Raw genomic sequence first — 16,578 nt, 5'->3', positions numbered from 1 at the left:
GTTTGGTGTTGGTTAATGGTGAAGTCTGTGATTTCCAGTCTAATATAGATCGTTCTTGAAGCTTTGGTCGTTTTGGGATTGATGGTTAAATGTTGAGGATTGATAAGTTTATGTTTTGGGGTGGATGAAGAGAACCGAATGGTGAGAAGACGATCATTTGAGAAAAATGATGAAGGATGCTGACAGAGTGGGCTCGTTTTCATTTGGAAAGATTAGGGTCTAGCTCTAAGTGTTGGACTTTAGTTGTAGTTTGGTTAGCTAGGCCTGACTTAGCTAAATGGGTTTGAGTTTAATTTTGTTTCGAAGTTTGAATTTTGTGAAGTAGTTTGGGTTCAATTAAGTGGGCTTCTTGTAGGAGCCCTAATGGGCCTATGGCCTAGTCTATGGAGGCCTGCGTTCTATCCTTAGTGGAAACGAGCTCAACAGCCCAGACCGGAGCGAATTTTCGTGTAAGAAAATTTTTAAAAATTAAATTATTAAAAACATTATTAAAAGATTAACAATGCAGTAGTTAGTGATAGGGAGTGCATGTTGGTTAACTTAGAACACTAGTAGCACTTGACATCCGCCTTATCAAACAATTTCTCTTATAGCAATATTTAACACACACACACACAAAAAACACAATTGTGCAACTGTATCTCCAAAACACAATGCCTACCAACTTGATTGGCCCACTATCTAACTTGGTATCAGCATAACATCTTAACATTGATCACAAGCTTTTAGAAGATTAAAGCTTGCAAATGTAGGTGTAAAAGGAATTGGATCATCGGGAAAAATCTTACAAAGTGAGGATGCTAGACTTGAGCTACGTTCTTGTTCAAAGTAACTTAACAAGAAAAAGCACACAACAATTAGTTTAAGCCTAAAAGGAAGAGCAATAAACCATTTGACCATCTTGCGCTATTACTTTGACAAGATCAACATCCGTTACCTTTAAAATAAAAGAAGTCAGAACGCACCGCTTCCCTTACGAGCACGTACATCCATAACACGCCGTAAGTACTATCCCAGGATACTCTTCATGTACGGCGAATGAAATGAAACTTGCAAACGAAAAGCGAAAGAAAATAAAGCCAATTCCAGTCTATCGTCTCAATACATCCACTTAATGAGATGCGGGGAAACTAAAAGACTTTATCCATAAAAAAAAAATACAAATAAATAAATAAATACAGGTCCGTACAAACGATACCAAAAAACTAACAATATACACAACCGAGGTCAAGGAGACAAGACGGCAAACCAAAAATGAAACCACCAAGCCCTAACCTAACACCGTCTCCAACCAAAAAGTAGCATCAAAGTCAACCAACAACGGAGACTCTAGAAAGTACTAGTGTTCTCGGCTTGACTCGCGTCCTCGTCGGGATCATACTCAGAGAAAGACTCCAACCGCACTTCGATTGAATCCTCGTCCATCTCGTTATCTTCCGAATCCGAAATTTGTATTACTTCTATATTCTCCTCTCCCACAGGTTCTTTTTCAGGTATATTCTTTGAACCTACAAAGGACGCTTCAACTTCTATTTCATCCCCGGTAGGGTGGCACCAAGAAGGTACAACCCCTTCTGGCACATCTTGGGGCCTTAACTGTTTAGATACGACCCCGTTTACTCTACGGAACCATGCCTCGAACCTATGAGGCTTATAAGATGCTTCAGGCTCATCTACCCAAACCGCGGTTGTCCTTCTAACATATACTACATCTCCTCCTTCAAGAAACTCCTCAATATACCTAGTCATTTCTTGGGGTTCACCCAATCGGACAGGCAACATCTTCAATTTCTAGGATCCGAAAAAGAAAGGTCCCACGACGGGGTGAGATTTAATCTCGCTAAGGCAAGTCCTATCCCTAGGTTAGACCGACAGTTCATTCGGGTAAAAGCAACATAAGCTCAATGTGCACGATAACGTGATGCATACAACAACCATACAAAGTACATGTATAACGATAAGTATCAATTACTCAATCATGGCAATATATCTCATCACTTTACTTAAGACAGGTGCACATAACGAAACCAAGCCACGCCTTACTTTCTTTCCACCTTCATTCGATTCAAGCCCGCGTGTGAAACACCTTAGGCTAGGTCCGCATACTTACGCATCAAACCGTCTCATCGATAAAACCCACGTAAAACGCCTCGGGTTTTCAAAATCATCTCGGGCCCGTGTTGATACATCATAATTTCCGTCCCGCGTCACTTACGCATCGGGACGTTGGCCATTTCCACCCCGCGTCTTTACGCATCGTGGTACCACAATTTCTCAAGCATGCCAGCAATTTATCATAATTATGACTTCAAGTTCAAATATAGCTCGCACATAGAGCTAACAATAAAAGGCATGCGAGAGCATAAATTTTCAACAAACAAGAAGCAATCAATACATATCAAGGCTATTCAATGAGTCTTTAAGCAATTGGCACAACACGAGATCATATATCAAACAACATCACCGTAACTCACCAAAATTTGCATAATCCTCATCGTATTCACCCAATTGAGCTCAATCGTTCTAGTCAAAGTATAAGAACTTTATTACCTTAAGCTTAATCAGCAAAACACTTCTTTCCTAGACCCTTAAACACCTCGACTCCCACAATTTCAGAACAGGGCAGCAAGCAGCCTAGAGAAAATCAATCAATTCACCAATATTCCTTCGCCTAAACGCCAAATCATCGATCATACACTTCCTCAACATATCCCTCCACACCCTAACATGCCTCAAGGATCAAATTAAATCTCAATTCCATCACAAACAACCCCCTCTAACTCAGTAAGAACAGAACTGAAACAAGGTACTCCCCGTTCTTTTTCAATGTAGCTCAAACAGTCCACAACTTAACCTAATCCTTCAATCTATCCATCAGTATCCTTGCTAACACCAAGTTCTATGTATTAAGGGGCCTCATCGAAAATTTTGGCTCAAGGCGATACCGGTTGGTCATCGTTTGGCATTAATTCTTTCCGATCCGCCATTGGACAGTTTCTGCTCCTTTGAACACAACAGTGGTTCAAGGTCAAGATATCATTCATTTTCGCCCAAAAATTTACAACAACATCATATACATGTCTACTAAACGTCACCAAAATTTGAGCTCAAAATTCGTCCGTTTGGTGGTCCAATAAAATACCAACAGCAGCCTACCTTCGGTTGAGTCAATTTCCGGCGACTCGCGGGAGATTGGCCGCCCTGAATTCCACAGTGGCTCAAACGGTGCACTTCCACCTGGAAAAGTTCGACAATATACTGATCTTCGCAGTGGTAGGTGGCTCACTGGCTAGTTATCGACGGTTGAAAAGTTGGACGGTCGGGAAGTTGGCGATCAGAACTAGTCGGGGCGCACTGTTTCTGTGCGTGAGGGAGTGAAGGAAGGACAAAATGGAGGTGATGGTGGTGCTGTTCTGTTCTTGAACGTAAGTATCCAGAAGGAAGAAAGAGAATATGGCTCATTCTCATCTCCAAATTCTCTTAGGTGTCAAGTTCATTAATTGAGCACCATGGATTAATGACATTTGGCATTGTACACATAATATCACACTTTCCTTCCAATTTTGCCCCTCTAATTTCAGCTGATATAAAGGGAATAATCAAATGACAAGAATGCCCTTGTCCGATTAATAAAAATACGGTCGAAGCTCCAAGGGCAAAATCGTCTTTTCACACCCTTCGTCCGAAAATCCAATTTTTTTTTCACCGATTTTCATTCCCGACTAGGCGTCGTCCAATCCAAACTCATTTTTTTACAAATCTTCATTTCCATTTTTTTTCCATTCCCGAGATTCCATTTCGTGATCGATTTCTCGTCGTCCGTAATTTTAATTTATCTCGAACTAACGGGTGGCTTTTGCGAACATTACGCGTATTGACTCTGTGATTCTCATCACAATTAGGAAAATTCAAATCACGGCTATCTTGGTTGTCATGAAATCGCAAGGGTCTATTACTAGCCCCGACGGCCGCGATCGTTATAAATCGATTTAGGGAAATTCGCAAATCATACGTTGGTTATGCGGCATCACCTGCGTCCCACTCGTATAACACTAGCAATGAATCCGTTAATCGTTCTTAGATCAGCCTTGGCTCTAAATATTCCCTCAACGACCCTTATGGTCAAAATGCTGTTTTCAAATTGAATTTTCTAGGTCCACGTATCTCGTCACGAGTTAGTCTTTCCCCTTCGGTTAGTTAACTCGCGATTGATCATATCCGAGCGAGATATAACTGAAATACTTCAACGGATATCTTACAGTCAAAGATCTCGAAATGACAGGAAAATCAAACTGTCACAATTCTTCTCCCCTTACAAAAATTTCAACCTCGAAATTTAGTACACAACTACTATTCAAAGAAATGGGGGTATTGACGCCTCTTTGTCTCTTCGTTCTCCCATGTAGCGCCTTTCGTTCCATGGTGCTCCCAAACTACTTTAACTAGCGATATCATCTTATTCCTCAAGACGTGGTCCTTACGCTCTTCAATCCCGATGGGTCTTTCCAGGGAAAAGTACACTAGAAGTGCCATAACTTGTGTACGGCGTTCACTTGAGTGCCATAACTTTCAAAACATTCACTTAAGTGCCATAACTTTCAAAAATCGTTCACTTTAGTACTACGTCGGAGCAAAATCGTTCACTTGAGTGCTATAGTAACTTTTCCGGCGTGCCACGTCGCCTTTCCGGCGTGCCACGTCATCTTTCCAGCGTCTGCAGTAACTTTTCCGGCGTGCTACAAGAACTTTTCCGGCGTCTACGGTAATTTTTCTGGCTGCCACGTCATCTTTTCCGGCAGCCACGTCAACATGGCACTCAAGTGCACGATTTTTAAAAGTTATGGCACTTAAGTGAACGTTTTGAAAATTATGGCACTCAAGTGAACGCCATACAAAAGTTATGGCACTTCTAGTGTACTTTTCCCGTCTTTCCACATACGAAACTTTATCGTCCGGTTCTATAGTCTCATAATCCAGCACATGTGTCGAGTCCGGCTCATACTTTCTTAACATCGACACGTGGAATACATTATGCACTTGGGACGGATTTGGCGGTAAAGCAAGTAGATAAGCTAAAGTCCCAATCCGTTCCAAAATTTCAAAAGGGCCTATATATCTCGGACTCGGCTTTCCTTTCCTTCCGAACCGAGATATACCTCGCATCGGCGATACCCCGAGGAAGACGTGATCACCGGCTTGAAATTCCAAGGGCTTGCGTCGCTTGTCGGCATAACTCTTTTGGCGACTTTGTGCAGTTTTCAACCTATCTCTGATTACCTTTACCGCCTCGACAAACTGTTCTACCAATTCTGGGCCCGTGATGCTCCACTCTCCCACTTCGTCCCAGCATAGAGGAGTTCTGCATGCTCTGCCATACAGTGCTTCAAATGGTGCCATTCCAATACTTTGCTGGTAATCGTTATTGTACGCGAACTCTACTAAATGCAATTGATTTTCCCATCCGCCTTTAAAATCTATGACGCACGCTCACAGCATGTCCTCAAGCGTTTGAATAGTCCTTTCCGATTGTCCGTCCGTCTACAGATGATACGCCGTACTAAATCGTAATCTAGTTCCCAAGGTATCCTGAAGACTTTTCCAAAAGTTCGCCGTAAACTTAGGATCTCGATCCGAGGTAATTGTTATAGGCACACCATGCAACCGTACAATATACCGCATATACAACTCCACATATTTATCCATTGCAAAATCCTTCCTCCCCGGAATGAAGTGCGCAGACTTCGTCAATCTGTCCATGACCACCCAAATCGAATCATGTCCTCTTTGACTCTGCGGTAATCCCATAACAAAATCTATCGTTACGTGTTCCCATTTCCATTCCGGAATCTCCAAAGGTTGTAATAATCCACCAGGCTTACAATGTTGCGCTTTTACTTGCTGGCAAGTTAAACACTTTGCCACATGTTTGACTACGTCCACCTTCATACCGCTCCACCAATAATGCTGACGCAAATTCTGATACATTTTCGTGTTGCCCGGGTGAATGTTGTAGTTACTCCAGTGAGCTTTTGACAATATTCTTTCCTTGAGCTCTTCATCCTTAGGGACACATAAACGTCCGCGAAATTTTAATATCCCATCCTCGGTCACTTGGAAATCATCTTTCCTCTTCGTTGCACCCAAACTAAGAATTTTCCCAACTTCCGGGCCTATGGATCGTAGAACTTTTATTCTTTCTTGAACTTCTGGTTCAACTCTCAAAGTCGCTATCAAGCTCGTTAGCCGACTTACTTCTAATTTAAACTCAGAGTCCCTCAATTCTTCCAATATCGACCATCCTCCGACCATTAAATGTGCCATACTAGACTTTCGACCGAGTGCATCGGCAACTCTATTCGCCTTCCCAGGATGGTACAAGATGTCGCAATCATAGTCTTTGAGTAATTTCATCCATCGACGTTGTCTCATATTTAATTCTTTACGAGAGAACAAATATTTCAAACTCTAGTGATCCGTATAAATTTGAAACTTTTCGCCACATAAGTAGTGCCTCCCGATCTTCAAGGCGAAAACAATCGCAGCTAACTCCAAATCATGCGTCGGATAATTTAACTCGTGAGGCCTTAGTTGTCGCGAAGCATAAGCTACTACCTTTCCGTGTTGCATTAGTACACATCCCAATCCTTTCAATGACGCGTCACTATAACTCTCAAAGCCTCCAGGCCCGGAAGGTATTGTGAGAACCGGCGCGATCGTCAAACGATGCTTAAGCTCGCGAAAACTTCGCTCGCATTTATCCGTCCATTCGAACTTCCTAAGCTTCTTAGTCAATCGCGTCAATGGCATAGCTATAGATGAAAACTTTTCCACAAAGCGCCTATAATATTCAGCCAATCCCAGGAAACTCCGAACCTCAGCAATCGTCGTTGGTCGAGGCCAATTGATCACCGCCTCGATTTTCGCAGGGTCCACAGAGATTCCTTCTCCGGATATTATGTGTCCGAGAAATGCCACTTTGTTCAACCAAAACTCGCATTTACTAAACTTGGCATAGAGTGAGTGTTCCCTCAAGGTCCGCAAAACAATTCTTAGGTGCTTTTCATGTTCTTCATTACTTCTTGAGTAGATTAGAATATCATCAATAAACACTATAACGAAACGATCGAGGTATTCCTTAAACACTCGATGCATCATATCCATAAATGCAGCTGGGGCATTAGTCAATCCGAAAGGCATCACCGTAAACTCATAATGCCCATATCTCGTCTTGAAAGCCGTTTTCGGAATATCCTCTTGTTTAATCTTCAACCGATGATATCTCGTTCTCAAGTCTATTTTGGAGAACACTGAAGTTCCCTGCAGCTGATCAAACAGATCATCGATCCTTGGCAATGGATATTTATTCTTAACGGTCACTTGATTCAACCGCCCGTAATCTATACACGCACGTAAGGATCTATCCTTTTTCCTCACGAATAACACTGGTGCTCCCCATGGGGATGCACTAGGCCTAATGAATCCTTTGTCAAGCGGTTCCTTCTGCTGTACTTTCAACTCTTTGAACTCCGATAACGCCATCCCGTAAGGCGCCTTCGATATTGGCTCCGTCCTAAGGGCTAGCTCAATTACAAACTCAATCTCACGCTCGGGTGGTAATCCCGGCAATTCTTGAGGAAAAACATCGGGAAAATCTCGCACCACGCTTATATTTTCCAATTTCGGTTCCTCGACCGTCATATCAATTGCCGTAGCCAAATAAGCTTGGCATCCCTCATCTAACATCTTTATCGCTTCGAGCGATGAAACCAAAGGAATGGAAGTCCCTCCACGACTTCCCTTAAACTCATAGCTAGGGCGACCTTCCGGATAAAAACGAATTACTCTTTCACCACAATCGAATACAGCTCTTTATCTATTCAACCAATCCATTCCAACGATCACATCAAAGTCATATATAGGCAATACTGCCAAGTCTATCCTTTCCTCTCTACCATCAATAACTATCTTACAATTCGTGCAACCTAACGAAACTATCTCTTTATCCTTTAACAGAGTAGTAACATGCAAAGTCACATTCAAAGACTTCAAATCCAATTCGACCATATCAGCAAATCGAGCAGACACAAAGGAGTGTGAAGCCCCAGGATCAAATAACGCATAAGCAACTTGGTTACATAAATAAACCATACCCGTGACCACTCCAGGGGTATTCTCTGCCTCACCTCGAGCTATAGCATAAACTCGTCCATGAGCTGGCGGTCGAACTACTTCATTCTACGGGGCAGCAGCTGAAGGTCTTGTCTGTGGCCTCGGTCCTTGGGGTCTAGCCATTTGAGCTTAGTTGGGGCAAAATCTCACTTGATGGCCGACTTGCCCACACTTAAAGCACGCACCCGTCCTAATCGGGCAAGGTTCGTTTCCATGCCTTCTTCCGCACAAGCGACAGTTCAAGCTTGATTGAAGCGGCGGTTTGCCAATATTTCTCCTCACAAGCGGAACAAATCGCCTAGGATTAGTCATTAGTCTCTTACCCCACTGGCGATTGTCTCGCGGTACAGGGAACCGCTATCCCGATACGATTGACCTCTCTCTCATATCTCGTTCTATCATCCGGCCCCGTTCGTAAACTTCCTTATAAGTTCTCGGATTCATCGCTATCATCCGACTACGAAATTTGGGCCGTAACCCATCTCGAAACCTCCGCATCTTTTCTAAAGGATCCTCCACATAACGTGGTGTATATACGAACAGCCTTGCAAATTCTGCTTCATATTGATCAACAAACAAATGACCCCGACGTAAGTTCCGGAACTCCACCAACTTACTTTCTCGCGGAGTCTCCGAGAAATACTTATCATTGAAGACCTCCGTGAACATAGTCCAACTCAAAGCAGTGCCTTCAGGAAATATTCCGTCTTTCGTGGCCTTCCACCGGTCATTTGCCGTACTATCTAGTTGGTACATTGCTAGAAGCACTTTCTCCTCATCCGTATATCTCAGGACTCCAAAAATTTTCTCGAGCTTCTCTATCCATCCGGGCGCTAACTCTGGGTCACCAATTCCATTAAACCGGGGTGGTCTCAACTTCATAAACTGTTCCACTAATTGGCCCATGTCTCAAGGTGTAATGACATTACTTGGTATATTGCCAACTCCCACACTTTGACCAGCATTTATATTAACTTGTGTATTACTAGCTCCCGCGCCCTGGCCATTGCTACCACTACCACCGCCCTCTGCATTAGTACCCATCGTTGCATTCACCGTAGTTAAGGCGGCGCCTACCGCTTGAGTTATGGCAACATCCCTATCCCGAGCCTGTCTCGTCAATCGATTTCCAATCCGTTCCAAGGCTCTCAATACATCGCTCATTCCAAGATTCTCCGCCGCGAGTGGCCTCGAGCTAGAAAGCCTAACACTGGGTCTTCTGCGTCTCACGAGTCGATCGCTCATCCTTAAACTCCATGTAACACTTTAATTACACCACGGAACTAAAACTTGATTCAACCATTCCAACCTCGGGATTCCATGCCACACAACTAGCAGCATCACTTCAAAGCAAATATTCCCGGACAATCTCAAAAGTACAACATTCCAGGATACACAATCATGTTTCGAACCTAGTAGAACAATTAACGCGTCATCAAGTAAGCATTCACATTCAATGCACATGCTCAATACGAAGCTTGGTTGATTCAATCATCATAACAATGTCACTTTCATGATGCCAAACACATGCGCCACTCATATGCCATACATTACCTAACTTACTCTAGTGAACACTTCCTACAATCTCGGTACCCGGTCACCCCGGATCTCATTCCTCCTTATTACTCCGATCCTCAATCAACTTGGATCGAGCAAACCTTACTCTGATACCACTTAACTAGGATGTAACGCCCCGCTTCCCTTACGAGCACGTACATCCATAACACGCCGTAAGTACTATCCCATGATACTCTTCATGTACGGCGAATGAAATGAAACTTGCAAGCAAAAAGCGAAAGAAAATAAACCCAATTCCAGTCCATCGTCTCAATACATCCACTTAATGAGATGCGGGGAAACTAAAAGACTTTATCCATAAAAAAAAAATACAAATAAATAAATAAATACAGGTCCTTACAAACGATACCAAAAAACTAGCAATATACACAACCGAGGTCAAGGAGACAAAATGGCAAACCAAAAATGAAACCATCAAGCCCTAACCTAACACCGTTTCCAACCAAAAAGTAGCATCAATGTCAACCAACAACGGAGACTCTAGAAAGTACTAGTGTCCTCGGCTTGACTCGCGTCCTCGTCAGGATCATACTCAGAGAAAGACTCCAACCGCACTTCGATTGAATCCTCGTCCATCTCGTCATCCTCCGAATCCGAAATTTCTATTACTTCTATATTCTCCACTCCCACCGGTTCTTTTTCGGGTATATTCCTTGAACCTACAGCGGACGCTTCAACTTCTATTTCATCCCTGGTAGGGTGGCACCAAGAAGGTACAACCCCTTCTAGCACATCTTGGGGCCTTAACTGTTCAAATACGACCCCGTTTACTCTACGGAACCATGCCTCGAACCTATGAGGCTTATAAGATGCTTTAGGTTCATCTACCCAAACCACGGTCGTCCTTCTAACATATACTACATCTCCTCCTTTAGGAAACTCCTCAATATACCTAGTCATTTCTTGGGGTTCACCTAGTCGGACAGGTAACATCTTCAATTTCTAGGATCCGAAAAAGAAAGGTCCCATGACGGGGTGAGATTTACATCTCGCAAGGGCAAGTCCTATTCCTAGGTTAGACCGACAGTTCATTTAGGTAAAAGCAACATAAGCTCAATGTGCACGATAACGTGATGCATACAACAACCATACAAAGTACATGTATAACGATAAGTATCAATTACTCAATCATGACAATATATCTCATCACTTTACTTAAGACAGGTGCACATAACGAAACCAAGTCACGCCTTACTTTCTTTCCACCTTCATTCGATTCAAGCCCGCGTGTGAAACGCCTCAAGCTAGGTCCGCGTACTTACGCATCAGACCGTCTCATCGATAAAACCCACGTAAAACGCCTCGGGTTTTCAAAATCATCTCGGGCCCGTGTCGATACATCATAATTTCCGTCCAGCGTCACTTACGCATCGGGACGTTGGCCATTTCCACCCCGCGTCTTTACACATCGGGGTACCACAATTTCTCAAGTATGCCAGCAATTCATCATAATCATGACTTCAAGTTCAAATATAGCTCACACATAGAGCTAACAATAAAAGGCATGCGAGAACATAAATTTTCAATAAACAAGAAGCAATCAATACATATCAAGGCTATTCAATGAGTCTTTAAGCAATTGGCACAACACGAGATCATATATCAAACAACATCACCGTAACTCACCAAAATTTGCGTAATCCTCATCGTATTCACCCAATTGAGTCCAATCGTTCTAGCCAAGGTATAAGAACTTTCTTACCTTAAGCTTAATTAGCAAAACACTTCTTTCCTAGCCCTTAAACACCTCGACTCCCACAATTTCAGAATAGGGCAGCAAACAGCCTAGAGAAAATCAATCAATTCATCAATATTCTTTCGCCTAAACGCCAAATCATCGATCATACACTTCCTCAACATATCACTCCACACCCTAACATGCCTCAAGGATCAAATTAAATCTCAATTCCATCACAAACAGCCCCCTCTAACTCAGTAAGAACATAACCGAAACAGGGTACTCCCCTGTTCGTTTCAATCCAGCTCAAACAGTCCACAACTCAACCTAATCCTTCAATCTATCCATCAATATCCTTGCTAACACCAAGTTCTATGTATTAAGGGGCCTCAACGAAAATTTTGGCTCAAGGCGACACCGGTTGGTCTTCGTTTGGCGTTAATTCCTTTTGATCCGCCATTGGACAGTTTTTGCTCCTTTGAACATAACAGTGGTTCAAGGTCAAGATATCATTCATTTTCGCCCAAAAATTTACAGCAACATCATATACGTGTCTACTAAACGTCACCAAAATTTTTAGCTCAAAATTCGTCCGTTTGGTGGTCCAATAAAATACCAACAGCAGCCTACCTTCGGTTGAGTCGGTTTCTGGCAACTCGCGGGAGATTGGCCGCTCTGAATTCCACAGTGGCTCAAACAGTGCACTTCCACCTGGAAAAGTTCGACAACATGCTAATCTTCGCAGTGGTAGGTGGCTTACTGGCTAGTTGTCGACGGTTGAAAAGTTGGACGGCCGGGAAGTTGGCGATCAGAACTTGTCTGGGCGTACTTTTTCTGTGCGTGAGGGAGTGAAGGAAGGAGAAAATGGAGGTGATGGTGATGCTGTTCTGTTCTTGAACGTAAGTATCCAGAAGGAAGAAAGAGAAGATGGTTCATTCTCATCCCAAATTCTCTTAGGTGTCAAGTTCATTAATTGAGCACCATGGATTAATGACATTTGGCATTGTACACATAATATCACACTTTTCTTCCAATTTTTCCCCTCCAATTTCAGCTGATATAAAGGGAATAATCAAATGACAAGAATGCCCTTGTCCGATTAATAAAAATACGGTCGAAGCTCCAGGGGCAAAATCGTCTTTTCACACCCTTCGTCCGAAAATCCAATTTTTTTTTCACTAATTTTCATTCCCGACTAGGCGTCGTCCAATCCAAACTCATTTTTTTTACAAATCTTCATTTCCATTTTTTTTTTCCATTTCTGAGATCCCATTTCGTGATCGATTTCTCGTCGTCCGTAATTTCAAGTTATCTCGAACTAACGGGCGGCTTTTGCGGACATTACGCGTATTGACTCTGTGATTCTCATCACACTTAGGAAAATTCAAATCACGGCTATCTTGGTTGTCATGAAATCGCAAGGGTCTATTACTAGCCCCGACGGCCGCAATCGTCATTAATCGATTTAGGGAAATTCGCAAATCATACGTTGGTTATGCGGCATCACCCGCGTCCCACTCGTATAACACTAGCAATGAATCCGTTAATCGTTCTCAGATCAGCCTCGGCTCTAAATATTCCCTCAACGACCCTTATGGTCAAAATGCTGTTTTCGAATTGAATTTCCTAGGTTCACGTATCTCGTCACGCGTTAGCCTTTCCCCTTCGGTTAGTTAACTCGCGATTGATCGGATCCGAGTGAGATATAACTGAAATACTTTAACGGATATCTTAAAGTCAAAGATCTCGAAATGACAGGAAAATCAGATTGTCACAGAAGTTGTTTATGAAATGACAAACGAAAGAAGAATAGAATGAGGATGTGATTAATAACTAGACATATGACCCAGGCTCTTTTCACAATCTAAGTCATTCACCCTTCAAGCGGTAATGTTCTTGTCTGGAGTGAGATCCGCATCGTTACTTTATCAAAAGTCAAATGGGTATCCATCATCTTTTCCCTTTTCCCTTTTAAATTCCAGAAAAATGTAGAAGTTAACATCCATCCCCTTCCCATTGCAAGTAGGTATTACAAAACAAATATATATTTTAGTAATTTTAAGCCATGTAATACGCTCCGATCTCCTGTTAGTTTCAACAATTTACCGTAATACTTGGCGTGATATTGGGTCTTTAATGACTATACTTTTGGTTGATCAAATTTTACAGCAACGACATGTAAATCTCATCCAATAATTAGTATCAAAACAAATATAGCCAAATTGAGAAAGGAAAGACAACATATCCCTTCCGCATCTACTACACTAGTGGTTAACAGGATCATTGTTGATCTCTTGCAAACATTGTCTCTAATATTTAGTGCTAAAACTATCTTAGCTCTTACGGGTGTAAAATCATTAAGTGTCATAGGGTGGCTCCATGAAGGGACGTAATAGAGCTACAATTGTAACCCTATACCTTAAAACCCATTTCAGCCCTAGATAAGTGCATGCCCCGAAGATAATGATCGAATGCTCATGAGGTAATGATAGAGGAAAGTGATCAGCATCCATCAAGAAGCAAGTGGAATGTTCCAATTTTCGTCTTATTTAGAGATGCAAGGTAAGGCTACCTTGGCTGCATCTCTAAAACAACTAAGACTAATGTTAGCTATGATTTCTTAATAACACTTTACTTTCTCAAAAGGCAAAAAATAGAAATCCCGAAATCCTTAATGATACGTATAGTGCAATTTAAATTAGGGAAATTTCAAGTTAGGATCTAAAATGTGAACTCTTTCTCCAAAAAAAGGTCTAGAGTAGACATTATCGCATACGAGGCTTTGAAGTAGCCAACTTAGTCTCTAATAAGGCCTCTTGCTCACTGGCCGGCAAATCTTTGCCGAGCATCGAGCTTATGTGTCTCATGTGCATAGATGCACGTGATGTGCACGTGAGATATATGGGCTTGTTGGTCTTGCTATCTTCATTTGTTCCTCTCTTTTTTTTAAGTAAGGTTCAGCCTGAGAATCTAGTTTAGTATATTTAAGGTCACTCTAAGTTAGTAATGACTCGTATTACCTTGACCCTATTGTTTATTTGGATAGGGTTCTCCCAATTATCCCCTACTAGATGATATTTGAAAGTAAGATCCTTAGGGGCTCTTTCTATTCTTCTTTCTTTTGCAATGCAAGGAGTATTTCGACGCTTAAAGAGTACGGGAACTCCTCTCTATGCCACAGATATGAGAGATAATATTCTTGTTCTCATTCAAAAGTTATGTTTCCAAATGTTTTGTCAAAATAGTAAATTTGTATTTGAGTGATTATGAAAGTAAATGATATTCACTCAAATGCAGTTTTATTATTCGGACACAACAGTTGGAAACATAACTTTGAAGAAAGAATAAACATATTATCTCTCATACTTGTGGCATATAAGGAGTTATGGTATTCTTGAAACCTCGAAACACACTTTGCATTGCAAAAGAAAGAAGAATAACAGGAGCCGTAGGGATCTTAATTTCAAGTAACTTCTAGTGGGGGTTAGTAAGGGAGAACCCTATGCCAACAAGCAACAACTACAATAAGTTAAAATAGTATCAAGGCAATGCAAGTCATTACTAGCTTAGAGTGATCTTAAATATAACGTACTAGATTCTTAGGCTGAATCTTACTTAAAAAAAAAAGTAACATAGCAAAACCTTATCTCTAATATGAAAGACAAAACATGCATAATACCTTCCATGGGTTCCAATTCTTAGGGTGTCTCCGTGAAGCGATGTAAACGAGTTATAATTGTACTCATATACCCGAAACCCCTTCCCGTGGTAATGATAGAGGAAAGTGATCAGCATCCATCAAGAAGAAAGTGGAACATTCCAATTTTCATCTTTTTCGGAGATGCAAGGTAAGGTTACTCTAGTTGTATCTTTAAAACAATTAAGACTAAGGCTAGTTATGATTTCTCAATAACACTCTATCAAAAAGTAAAAATCGTAAAATCCTTAATAATGCTTAGGGCGCAATTTAAATTAGGAGAACTTTCAAATTATGGTCTAAAGTGTGAACTTTTTCTCTAAAAAAGGTATAGAGTGGAAATTGTCTCATATAAGGCTTTGAAGTGGCCAACTTATTCTTTAATAATGCCTCTTGCTCATCGGTTGGCCAAATCTTTGACGGACATCGAGCTTGTGTGTCTCACCTACATAGATGCACGCGATGTGCACGTGAGATACATGGGCTTGTTGGTCTCGCTAACTTCATTTGCTCCTTTTTTAAAGTAAGATTCAGCCTGAAAATCTAGTCGGTATATTTAAGGTCACTCTAAGCTAGTAATGACCCGCATTGTTTTGACACTATTTTAACTAATTGTAGTTGTTGCTCGTTTAGATAGGGTTCTCCTATTATTAATCCCTGCTAGATGATATTTGAAAGCAAGATCTTAGGGGCTCTTGCTATTCTTCTTTCTTTTGCAATGCAAGGAGTTTTTCGAGGCTTCAAGGATATGAGAACTCCTCTCTATGCCACAGTTATGAGAGATAATATATTTATTCTTTCTCAAAAGTTATGTTTCCAACTGTTGTGTGAAAATATTAAAACTGCATTTGAGTGATTATCAATTAAAAAATAAGTAAATGAACATAGCAACGACATTATATGAAAGACAAAACGTACATAATACCTTCCATAGGTTCCAATTCTTAGGGTGTCTCCGGGAAGCGACATAATCGAGTTACGATTGTACCTTGATAACTGAAAACCCATTCCATGTCTTGCTAACGGCATGCCTGAAGATAATGATCACTATGATCATGTGATAATGATAGAGGAAAGTCATCAGTATCCATCAAGAAGCAAGTGGAACCTTTCAATTTTCGTCTTCTTCGGAGATGCAAAGTAAGGATACTCTGGCTCTATCTTTGAAATAACTAAGGTTAAAGCTAGCTATGATTTCTCAATAACACTCTACTTTGCCAAAAGTCAAAAAATACAAATCCCGAAATCCTTAATAATGCTTAGGGCACAATTTCAATTAGGGGAACTTTCAAATTATGGTCTAAAGAGTGAACATTTTCTTAAAAAAAAAAAGATCTAGAGTGGACATTGTCTCCTATAAGCCTTTGAAATGGCCAACTTAGTCTCTAATAAGGCATCTTGCTCACCGGCTGGTCAAAATCTTTGTCGGGCATAGAGCTTGTGTGTCTCACATGCA

This window comes from Rhodamnia argentea, chromosome 8, assembly GCF_020921035.1.
Source record: "Rhodamnia argentea isolate NSW1041297 chromosome 8, ASM2092103v1, whole genome shotgun sequence".
NCBI classification, from domain to species: Eukaryota; Viridiplantae; Streptophyta; class Magnoliopsida; order Myrtales; family Myrtaceae; genus Rhodamnia; species Rhodamnia argentea.
The sequence above is the reverse complement of the archived record's forward strand: the minus strand, read 5'-3'. Positions refer to the sequence as shown.